Source organism: Lissotriton helveticus, chromosome 6 (genome assembly GCF_964261635.1).
Source record: "Lissotriton helveticus chromosome 6, aLisHel1.1, whole genome shotgun sequence".
Lineage (NCBI taxonomy): Eukaryota > Metazoa > Chordata > Amphibia > Caudata > Salamandridae > Lissotriton > Lissotriton helveticus.
Genome location: NC_136067.1, coordinates 57,967,885 through 57,980,212, shown reverse-complemented (window position 1 = coordinate 57,980,212; position 12,328 = coordinate 57,967,885). Strand labels below are relative to the sequence as shown.

Sequence of the window (12,328 nt, the reverse complement as noted above, 5' to 3'; positions counted from 1 at the left end):
ACATTTTTTTTGTTAAAAAATGATTCTCTACATGCTCTGATGTATTAATGATGATAGCTTAGCTTGCTAGTAAGTCGATATAATGTTTTTAATTATGGGGATTCAATTCTATTTGAAACATATGCATTTGTTATTTACAAATCTCTAAATGTGATCTCCAATGGAAACAAGGCGAAATGGTGACGGGAGTCTTTCTTTCTTTTCTATTCCCTTTTTCTCTCTTTGACTAACTTTGACTGTTCCAAAATGGCCGCTGTAATAAGGCCCTTTTGAAATGTCTTCGTTTTTTTTTTTTAGGGTTAAATGTTTTTCATTTTTTCCCTCAATTCTTATTCCGTCACCTTTAGTTCAGCCCGTCAATTTTTTAGAAGTAACCTCGGTAATAAAGTCCCTCACGAGTGTAAGGGCGGGCCTGTCCTCTTTCTATGAACATGCCCCCGGGGTGCTTATAAGTCATGTGCCTGATCGGTTGGTTACTGCTGGCGTCTTCGGTGCAACACCCGATCGTTGGACTTGGAAAGTAAGTGCATGGGGGGGGTTTTGGATTAAACTACCCGGGAGACCGATTTTTAACTAAGGGTAGCCCCACATTTTCCTTGGAAACGTGTAAAATAAGTGTATGCACGTCATTGGGTAAAACGAGCAGGTAGACCGATTTTGAAATAATGGCAGCTGCATATTATCCTCAAACTCTCCCTTGTAACGACTCCCTCAGGGACCATGGTTTAGTGACGTTTGGTGGTCTCACTAATTTTATTAAGGTGACTTGTTTTTTAGAAATAATGAGACCCGCGTTTTAAGACCCACGGTGGTATCGGGCACCGGAGCTAGTTTTGGATTATTGTGGATCCTGTGGCCGACACTTTAAGACTTTGCAGTTTCGTAATCTGATTTACCGCATTTGCCAAGTCAGTTGCTGGGCAACTTTTAAAGTAATAGGAAACCAATGTGGGAGCACACTGCTTCACCTCCCAGCGGGTTCGCCCCTGAGCATCATGGTCAATGTAGTTCTCAAGCGTGTGTGCTTTTCGGAAAGTCTCGAGTAATTACACAGTTGTGCTGGCCATCTCTGGACACGTGTTTCTGGATCTTTATCCGTCATCAGCAGAGATTAGGCATGAAGTATTCGGGGTTGCTGAGCAGGCTGCCAAAGTGTTCTCTGGTCTCGGTACCTCTCAAGGCGCGCAGGTGCATCTCCACGAGCTCGTCAGCTCGACCGGCTCGAGGGAGCCTTTATAAACAGGAAACCAATGTGGGAGCACACTGCTTCACCTCCCAGCGGGTTTGCCCCTGAGCATCATGGTCAATGTAGTTCAAAAGCGTGTGTGCTTTTCGGAAAGTCTCGAGTAATTATGCAGTTGTGCTGGCCATCTCTGGACACTTGTTTCTGGATCTTTATCCGTAATCAGCAGAGATTAGGCATCAAGTATTCGGGGTTGCTGAGCAGGCTGCCAAAGTGTTCTCGGGTCTCGGTACCTCTCAAGGCGCGCAGGTGCATCTCCACGAGCTCGTCAGCTCGACCGGCTCGAGGGAGCCTTTATAAACAGGAAACCAATGTGGGAGCACACTGCTTCACCTCCCAGCGGGTTCGCCCCTGAGCATCATGGTCAATGTAGTTCACAAGCGTGTGTGCTTTTCGGAAAGTCTCGAGTAATTACACAGTTGTGCTGGCCATCTCTGGACACGTGTTTCTGGATCTTTATCCGTCATCAGCCGAGATTAGGCATCAAGTATTCGGGGTTGCTGAGCAGGCTGCCAAAGTGTTCTCGGGTCTCGGTACCTCTCAAGGCGGGCAGGTGCATCTCCATGAGATCGTCAGCTCGACCGGCTCGAGGGAGCCTTTATAAACAGGAAGCCAATATGGGAGCACACTGCTTCACCTCCCAGCGGGTTCGCCCCTGAGCATCATGGTCAATGTAGTTCACAAGCGTGTGTGCTTTTCGGAAAGTCTCGAGTAATTACACAGTTGTGCTGGCCATCTCTGGACACGTGTTTCTGGATCTTTATCCGTCATCAGCAGAGATTAGGCATCAAGTATTCGGGGTTGCTGAGCAGGCTGCCAAAGTGTTCTCGGGTCTCAGTACCTTTCAAGGCGCGCAGGTGCATCTCCACGAGCTCGTCAGCTCGACCGGCTTGAGGGAGCCATTATAAACAGGAAATCAATGTGGGAGCACACTGCTTCACCTCCCAGCGGGTTCGCCCCTGAGCATCATGGTCAATGTAGTTCACAAGCGTGTGTGCTTTTCGAAAAGTCTCGAGTAATTACACAGTTGTGCTGGCCATCTCTGTCCTGACTCTTATGAACTGCATTTACCAGAATGCAAAGGGGCGACCCGGCTGAGGTCAGGAGTGTGCTCCCTCCCTGTTTCCTGTTTAGGGCTCCCGTGAGCCTTCGTTAGCTGACGAGCTATAGGCGAAGCACCTCCGCGCCCGAGAGGCAACGAAGCCTGGATTGTTTGGCAGCCTCTTAGCCACCCCAATCTGATCTCAACTGATGACGGATACTATCCAGAAACACGAGCCATGTCTCGTGTCTAGAGACACCTTCTACTAAGCACCTGCTTGCACCAACCTTGGTGTAATACTTACGAACTTTGTCCTGAATCTTATGAACTGCATTTACCAGAATGCGAAGGGGCGACCCGGCTGAGAGGTCAGGAGTGTGCTCCCTCCCTGTTTTCTAACTTTTAAAGTAATGCATGTTGGACGCCCTGTCCTGTTTATTTGGATCGCTCAAGGGATTGGTACATACTATGGATTACATCTCACCCCTTGACCCGATAGTCCTTTAGTACTGAGGGGAATGCATTGATTATGACACCAGCCCGTTATGCTTTCTCTTGATTAAATGATGGTCTATGTAGGGGCGTGGCTTGGAGGGCGAAGATGGCGGTCGCAGCTTAGAGGAGCTCCCGCCGGCCCAGTCATAATCTGTCCTTTTATCCTGGCCCCCGAGCCCGCTAACTGCCTTACCGGTGTGGAGAGTGTTCCTGGTGGTGTCCGGATCTCTCCGGTGTGCCGACCCACTCCCTCTGCAGTCCCAGTGACCCGAGATTGCCAGCAGCGAGGTGCGGCCTGGAATTCACGGGCGGAGCCGGGACCTCGATTTTCGGGGTCGGACGCCGACGGCCGGTGGTCGGGCCGGTCAGGCGATTCCCCACTCGGAGACAGCAACGCCGGAGCTTGTGGACGCCACTGTGGGGCCCTGTGGAGCGGCCTCATTCCTTGAGGCGACTCTGAGACGGCGGGGAGGTGCAGCGGCCTATACGGACCCCGAGCAGCCGGGGCCTCGAGTTTCGAGACCCCAGGCCGGCCCGGGCCCGGATGACAGTGGGTTGCCGAGGCTCACCCCTGGTGTTGGTGGGGCGGTTGCAGCGCCCGAAGACCGCGGGGCACACACAGGAGGAGCACGAAGGGGTAGATTGCAGCTGGGGCCCGGCTGCCCGGTGGCCTGGACTTTGCTTATGAAGTAAGCCCTGAGGCGCGCTTCCCCTGGCCTGGCCCGGGGCTGCTTGGAACCGGCGGCGCGTCGGAGGGAGTCCCTGCTGGATCCTGTTTCGGGCACTTGGGGCATCAGAGTACGACTGCGGCCTGCCTGGCCCTGGGGATGCCGGGGCCTGGACTTTGGCGACCCCCCGCCGGACAGTATCCTCACTGGCTCCTGGACGAGGGTACAAGCACTGTGCAGCCGGGGCGCTGGAGGGTCGAGCGCCACGTCCGATTTGGAGGGCTGGGACTGATTTCGCAGTGCTGGATGGAGCGGTGGAGTGACGCTGTGTAGTGCCGTCCAGTGGAACCTACATACGCGCCTGGAGGTACGCGCCTGCTGCCCTGGTGGGGACCGGGAGTGGTCCGCAGATAGCCCGCGACAAACTGTGAGTGCCCACCCCCTCACCCTCCCTGGAGAGCCTGCTTCTGTGGCGCAGTGCGGAGGATTGTGGCCCGGGGGTGATCTATACTATTCGGTTTGGGGGCCCCGGTGCCTTTCCTACATCTGCTGATCTGAGACCCGAGTGGGGTGTGGGGGAGCCAGGAGGTCCGACGCGACTGGGCGTCCTGGTGAACTGAGACTACACTGTACGTGCCCTGGCTCATAGGCCCTGGTGGAGGTCCGGACCTAGCACTTGGAGGCCCTGAACAAGTAAGGAGACTGCCTTATTCAGCACGTCTGGTGGGGACGATTGTTTTCCACTGGGCCTTACCGCCCGGAACTTGGCTGCGGCACACGTTATCTGGGGGTGCTCGCTGGAGACGGCGTCCAGGCTTCGACAGTATCTTCTTGGTCCCCCGTGTGGACTCTGCTGTTGGATAGCTGTTCGGGAAGGCCACACCGCAGGTGCAGGGCGGACCTTTCAATTATCGCTCACCGTGACGAGAGGTGGGGGCGGCACTGGTTCCTCCAAACAAGGAACGATTGATAAATTCACTGGACCCAGTGGGGGATCCGGGGCCTCTGGGGGCAGCCAGGGCACGGGTCCTGATAATGCGGCCTTGATGGCCGCCATAACTCAATCCAGGGACATGCTTGATGCCAAAATAGGTGCGGTTGGAGCTGATGTCATGCTGCTGCGCCAAGACCTCCGCAACGCTGTTGCTCGCATCACAGAAACGGAAACTCGGATCACAGGGGTGGAAGATGATGTAGTGGCCCTAAAAAAGAAGGTGGAAGACATGGCCAAGATCCAGAAGGGGCTGGCACTACGCGTCGAGGATGCGGAAGGGCGTGCGCGCCGAAATAATCTGCGATTCGTGGGCTTTCCAGAGGATTGTGAGAAGGGGTCCATGGATGCGTTCCTGACGCACTGGCTGGAGAGTTGGCTTCCCCCGGACGTCCTGTCGCGTTGCTTTGTAGTGGAGCGCGCCCATAGGGCCCTGATGCAGAAACCGCCGGTGGGAGAGCGGCCACGTCCGGTCATCGCTAAAATCCTCAACTTCCACGACAGAGACACCATACTTCGTGAAGCGAGGGCCAAGGAAGATCTGTTGTTCGAGGGCCACAGGATTATGATTTTCCCGGACTATACTAGGCTGGTGCAGCAGCAGCGTCGATCCTTCCAAGATGCGAAGGCCAAATTGCGGGGTCTGAAAATCCAATATTCGCTGTTGTACCCGGCTCGTCTTCGAGTTGTCTTCCAATCCAAGACCCATTATTTTGACACCCCGGAGGCAGTGTTTAGCTGGACTGATGAGACGGTCAGGATCCGACCGAATGCCCAGCCGGGCTTGAACCCTGGAGCATCGCGTGGGTCGTCGCAGGAGAGGGGCGAATCTTCCAACAAGGGCAAAAGACACAGGAAGTCTCGTTCACGGCGACGCTCCCAATCCGGGGGCGGCCCGTTGGATGGTGCACAGTCTGACACTACGCAATCCGAGCCTGGGACCTGAGGGCCGGGAAGCCCCTTTCTTGCTTCCCAAGCGACACTTCGTCACTGGTCTATGCTAGTGGCCCTGAGTGGTTGCCTCACTGATCAATTACCTGGCGCCTGGGGTGGTGAGATCTGGGACATGGCTTGGCGTTATGAGTGTTGTTGAGCTATCCCACGCCGTTTCAGTGGTAGGTCACATGTGGTTCAATAGGGCTCGGGGTACTGACCCATGGGCGGCCTAGTCCTCTCACGTTCGAGGGGGGGCCCTAAGGGGAGGTACTGTTAGTTGGGGAGAGTAGTGGGATCCATTGGTATGGGTGGCTTTAGGCGCTCTGTTTTGGGCCTGGAGCTCCCCATGCCGCGACAGATACTTCAAAGTTCCGTGAGGTATAGGGGTGGGGGTGGGGGGAAGGGCGGAGGTTGGGTAGTTGGGGGGGGTTGTGTTGGTGGGCAGGGGAGGGGGGGATGTGGTGATGGGATGGGGATGCACGTGATTTTTGCTGCCAAGATGTCAGTGGTACGGGGAGCTTGGACTGGGTCCTGGGACCTTCAGAGACTTTTCTATCGAGACTATGGGTGATTCCCCGGGGACGGCGCCTACTAGTGGCTCCATGCGAATCCTTAGTTGGAATGTCAGGGGAATGCTGGACAAAATCAAGAGAGGGGCAGTGCTGCGCTGGGGTAAGAGGGATTCAGCTGATGTCATGATGTTGCAGGAGACGCATATGTTGGGAACGAAGGTTCTAAGCTTACAACGGTTTGGATATACCCAGGTATTCCATGCAGGTTTTGCCAGGGGGTCGAGGGGAGTAGCCATCCTTATTCATAGACGACTGTCTTATACTCACGAACGCCATTGGATCGACCCCCAGGGTCGTTATGTGTTTGTTAAGGGCATGCTTTGTATGGAACCTGTGGTGTTTGGTAGTGTATATGCTCCCCCACCTCTGCAATGGGCCCTGGCGGAGCGCCTGTTTGAATTGTGGGCTGAGATTCCGGACTGCTTGGCTGTGATAGGTGGCGACTGGAATGATGTGCTGGATGTGGGTCTGGACAGGCAGAGAATACAGGGGGCCGCAGTGGCAACCTCCCCTACACGTCTGAGGGCAATGGTGGATGGATTGGGCTGGGTGGACGCTTGGAGACATTTGCATGTCAGGACGCGTGAATACACGTATGTGTCAGCAGTACATGGCTCCTTCTCCCGGCTAGACTGTGTGTTTGTGCCAGGGGCCTTCCTCGATAGGGTGAAGCAGGCCGCGATACAACCTCGAGGGCTGTCGGACCACTCCCCGGTCATGGTGCGGATCGAGCTGCGCAAGTCACGCCGGCCGTTTCGGTGGCGGATGTCTTCGTGGCATCTCCAACAGCCAGAGTATACGACGTGCCTCCACGGTGTGATAGCCCGATACTGGCAGGAGAATTTGACTGAGGGTGTAGATAGTGTGACGGTCTGGGAGGCCATGAAACCAGTGCTGAGAGGCGTGGACATCGCCTGGTGTGCTGCCGCCCGTCGAAAGCACCGGGAAGTCACAGTGGCAGCTGCAGCTAAGGTGAGAGCATTGGAAGACCGGTGTAGGGAAGACAATGGCGATGTCGCGTTAAGACTGCTCTTGCAGGCACAGCAATCCTATGCCTCGGTCCTATTAGACGAGGCTCGACAAGCCTGGCTAGCCACAAGGAGCAGGGTCTACCAGTGGGGCGACAAGTCCTGCACCATGCTCCACCGGTTGTGTCAACAAACTCTGCAACCGATCACTCTACCGGGTCTCACGGACGGGGAGGGGATTGCCATGACAGATCCTGCTGCCCTTGCGGCGAGTTTTGCTGCCAACTATGCGGTACAATACGCCCCACGGGACAGTCTCCTGCCGGAGGCAATTGACAAATTCATAGCTGACCTTCCCCCCCGGGCGATATCGGATGAGGCCAGGACGGCTCTGGACCTTCCCCTGACTGCGGAGGAATTGGGCGATGCACTGGGACAACTCAACGCTGGTAAGGCGCCCGGACCGAGTGGCTTTCCCAGTGAATTCTACAAGAAATTTCACTTGCAGCTAGGACCGCACTATCGACGGGCGTTGGAAGCTGCGCGGGAATGTGGTAGCTTGCCGGTGGACTGGCGTCAGGCTGAGATTGTGGTATTCCAGAAACCGGGCAGGTCTCCCGATAGGCACGAGTCGTATCGCCCAATATCTCTAATCAATTTTGAAGCCAAATTGTTGGCTAAAGCGTTAGCGAATCGTCTCCTCCCGTATATAGTGGATTTGGTCCACCCAGATCAGGCGGGCTTTATGCCAGGCAGAGCGACAAGGCACAATATCAGACGTGCGCAGGTGGCGGTGGATGCGATGGGGGCGACAGAAGAGCAGGCGGCGCTCCTGCTCGCGGACATCGACAGAGCGTTTGACTCTGTCAGCTGGACTTACCTTTTTGCTTTATTGCCGCGCCTCAATCTGGGTCCGGTTTTTGTTTCATACGTCAAACTGCTATACACGGACATCACCGCCTCGGTACGTGTTTCAGGAGCCATATCGGAGAGGTTTCCGGTTGCTAGGGGGACCCGGCAGGGGTGCCCCCTGTCCCCGTATCTCTTTGCACTGGTCATGGAGCCACTAGCTGCATGGGTGCACATCGATGCGCAGCTTCGTGGCTTTGTATGGGGGGCGGGATTCTCAGATAGGATCGCGCTCTATGCGGATGACGTCCTTTTCTTTTTAACAGACCTTGATCGTTCGGGCCCTCGAATTTTGGAGATACTGCGCATTTTTGGTGACGTCTCGGGACTCTACCTCAACCCGCGAAAGTCGACTCTCTGGGTGCTAGGGGGACGGTCCGAGGCGTCTTCTTGGGCGTCGGATCTGCAAGTAGCGATTGGTGGACTGAAATATCTGGGAGTCTTCCTGTCGGAGTCAGCTGCCATTGCATGGGAGCGTAACATACAGCCGGTATGGGACAAGGTCCAATCAGACGTCAAAACATGGTCGCGCATGCCCCTTAATATCTATGGCAGGTCTGCAATTTTCAAGATGGTGGCCCTTCCTAGACTACTATACCAACTGCAAAACCATCCACACAGGGTGGACCCGCAGTGGTTCCGTCGTGTGAATTCATTGCTGGGCCGTTTTTTATGGGCTGGGGGTGCTTCCAGAGTGGCACTGCGGACTTGTTTTTTGTCCACATACTGTGGGGGTCTCGCAACGTCTGACATCTTGTCCTACTACCAAGCCTCCCATTTGTTGGTTTTAAATGAGTGGTGGTACGGTGGACATAGCGATCCGGCGTACGCCCTGGAACATTTTCTGATGGGGGATGCCACGCTTCATACCCTCTTGTATTCGGCCGGGCAGCGGAAGAAACTACCGCGGGCTACTCAAGTAGTCTTCCTGATTTGGAGACAAGCACTGCGTCGCATGGGCTGGTGGGGACGGCTGACGGCCGAAACTCCACTTTGGAATAACGGACAGCTCCCTGCGCTGGCCTCGCTGCAAGGGTTTGGTGGCTGGGACTCCATAGGGATCTCGTCCCTTGGCCATGTCCTTACCGGAACCACCCTCAAATCCTTCCAGACACTCAACACTGAATTTGACATGCCTAAGACCCAATTTTTCAAATATCTACAGTTTCGACATGCTCTAGCGCCGAGTCTGGTAGGGCTGGACCGGCTCCCGGAGTTTAGCCCCGTGGAAGCTAAGCTTTTCATGGGAGACCTGGGGGATAAAAAAGTCTCCAAAATTTACCAGACGCTGGTCACTCACTGCTCCTCTTCCCTTATGTCGTTGAAGGCCTCCTGGGAGGTGGATGTCGGTCCGTTAGATGAGGATGACTGGCGGGAGGCACTAGAGTCCCCCTGAGGTGCGGCAATTGCAATGAGATTACGGTTCATACAATATAAGTATCTGCATCGGGCCTATTACACCAGAGAGAGACTGTGGAAGGCGGGCCTTATTGCTTCCCCAGACTGCCTGCGCTGCGGGACTGAGAGAGGCACATTGGTGCATACTGTATGGTCGTGTGTGGGCCTGGTTCGGTTCTGGAATGGATTGTGGGACTGCTTATCGGAGGTGCTGGGGTGGGATCTTCCCCGTACACCCAGATTGGGTCTTCTTCATATCCTGGATCAAGTGGGTGGTAACATCTATAAGCGTCATCTCCTTCTGCTGGGCCTCGTCGTGGCCAAAAGGGATCTGGCGAGAGCCTGGAAGAGTGATCGTGCTCCCCCGCTTGGCGCATGGAGGGCGGGCTTAGACTTCCTCATGGGGTTGGAATTGCCAGTGTTTGAGGCCAGGGGCTGCCCTCGGAAACATTATAAGATCTGGAAGCGGTGGGCAGACTACAGAGACCTGCCCTTGGAACCTCCCATTGACATGGATGATGGACTGTCTACTGATAGAGACCTCGGGGCCTAGGTGGCTCCATGACTCCTGTTTTTGCTTCAATGTATATAATGCAGCTGATTGTGATCACGTGCATCGGGTTAGGGCGGGATAAGGGGTGGGTAGTGGGGACTATTAAGGTTGTTGGGGGGGACGGAAGGGTGGGTGGGGCCAGTTAAACGTTTAAGCTATGCATATACTCTATTGTATGTTGACCACTGACATGTTCTCCTGATGTTGGAGGACTGTACATATAATCTGCTTAAACTCCTAATAAACACGGTTGTGAAAAAAAATGATGGTCTATGTAGATCTTTAGCCACATGGGTTGCATTGTCAGTAATTTACAGAGATGCCTCGAGCTAGGAGATGACAATCTCTCCTCTCAGTTGGTTTATTAATTTCTCTTTCAGTTCTGGAAATTCTTTAAAATTCTTTGCTCTTTGGGGTTTGTCCACGCAATCATTGGATGACCGGGTTGGACACCGTTTTGAAAATACTTATTTGGAAGGTTTTGCCAAATTTAAGGCAACCTTGTATTCTGCCAGGTATGGAGAATCCCTTGGTATTTAACCTAACAGTATTTTTAACCTACCTTTTTAGTAAAATTGACTTTATTGATTTATAGGTTCCCTGTTGGAATATTATTGGTACAACAAGAGAAGATTTCTTATGCGTGTAGAAAGACTGCCAAGGTTTTTTTAACTTTTCTTCCTTTTTTAAACTTTTCTTCTTATTTTTCCATCTGGTTTACCCAGTTTTCTTTATTTCTTTCACATTGGGGTCTGCTTTCTTGTCCCTTTTTCAATTCTTCAGGATCTTTTTTGCCATACTGCTTCCTATATCTTTTCTTGCACTTAATCGGTGTGAAGCCTACTCATGTTAACTGCTGTGTCATTGAAAATGTCACAAATTATATTTATATGTATATTGTTATTTTTTAGAAAGTCTGACAAGTGGTCGCTTCCACTCCTGAAAATATTTTTGTCCTGATGATGACCTTCAAAGAAATCTTGGGTTGAAACGCCGTTGACGCACTTTACATGGCACAAATCAGAGACCACATTATTTGTCTATTGTTTATTGTGTATATTGTGATTTGTTTATTATTTTCTGCCGCTGTTTTTTGATTTCATATGTCTTTATTTTTTTTGTGTAGTAATTGTGCGTGTAATTGTTTTGAGCATCCCTGTTTACATTTGATCATATTAAAAAAATGTTATGCACTGACTTATGTAATGTTTTTTGTGACATTGTGACACTCACAGGCTTCTCTTTCTTTTTTCACTTTTTGGGTGGGTTCGTTTCCCCCCTTTTTTGATTATATTGCTCGAGAACCACTGTTTGGATTATATTGCTCTTTTATTGATAACTTTTGGATAATGTTAAGACAAGTATATGGCACAATAAACAATCAACTGGTTGGATGATAACTTTTTCTTCACATTGTACATATTGATGTGATTATGGAGCAATTTCAAGAGGTTTAGAAGTTCCATTGTGCTCAATCTTCGTGAAAAAACATATGGAAGGGGAAATTTCCCATATAGTTGATGCGGTTGTTTATCCTGAATGGATGTTGGCAGCTGAAACCTATATAATCCATCAAATGACATCCGACCATAAGAGTGGCAGGTGACTTGGAAAGCTTTTGCCTTGTCTGCACCCCCAGCAAATGCAACATATGATCAACAAATGCAACATATTTATGTTGCATTTGCTGATCATTCCCATCTTGAATCATGCCTTGCCCACCGATCATGTCCTTTTGGACCATGCCAGGTCCTCTGTCCCCTCTCCTGGACCTTGCCCACCACTGACCCATATCGAATATATACCATCACAATGCGGTTGTTACCACGCAGTGCCTTTACAACGCAAGTCGTTACAACGACTTGCGCTAGATGGTGCGCTGGATTTAGGAATAGTATGATTTACTATTCCAACTCCAATGTGTGAAACACTAGGGAAGGTGTTGGAATAGTAAATCATACTATTCCTTAGTCTAGAGCGCCATCTATTGTTGTAATGACGTGCGTCGTAAAGACACTGAGTGGTAACAATGCAATGGTAACAACGCAGTCGATGCAACAACTGCGTTGTGATTGTATTGCGGTGTCAAAACCGCGCAGTAAAGATTGTTTCCCGCCCAGACCCAATTGGAGGCTACCTTTTTCATGTTGTCCTCATCCTTTCTTAACCAGGCATGTTTGTAGATTCTGCACCTTCATTGCCAATGCATCTGCTGTGTGGTTGCAGTATAATGTACAAGTGTTCTTATGACGTATGTACATTAAATTCCAATACATGTGGAGTCTGAGCCACTCCAAAATGATCCATGAAGATTATAATGATTATGGGACTGTGGGGAACTAAAACCTAAGGGTGAGCCTACCTGCCCCATCTTACAATAATTGACTCCAATATTTCTGAGGGTTCTTGTTATGCTTCTCAACCCCTAGTTCTTGTTATGCTTCTCAACCCCTAGACAGGTTGCTTTAATTCAGTTAACAAGACAAGGGGGATTTTCTCTGTCACGTTAAACTCTTCTCTTTGATCCAAGATCAGTAGCTTCCCCAAAGAGAA

At 51.8% G+C, this 12,328-nt stretch overlaps 1 long non-coding RNA gene across 1 annotated transcript; it reads left to right on the top strand.

Moving 5' to 3' along the window:
- The first annotated feature begins 323 nt into the window (after nt 1-323).
- Nucleotides 324-11,132, top strand: LOC144761207 (uncharacterized). Its single transcript, XR_013595627.1, has 3 exons — nt 324-520; nt 10,156-10,290; nt 10,371-11,132. It is a non-coding gene; the product is annotated as an uncharacterized LOC144761207 (long non-coding RNA).
- The last annotated feature ends 1,196 nt before the right edge of the window (nt 11,133-12,328 follow it).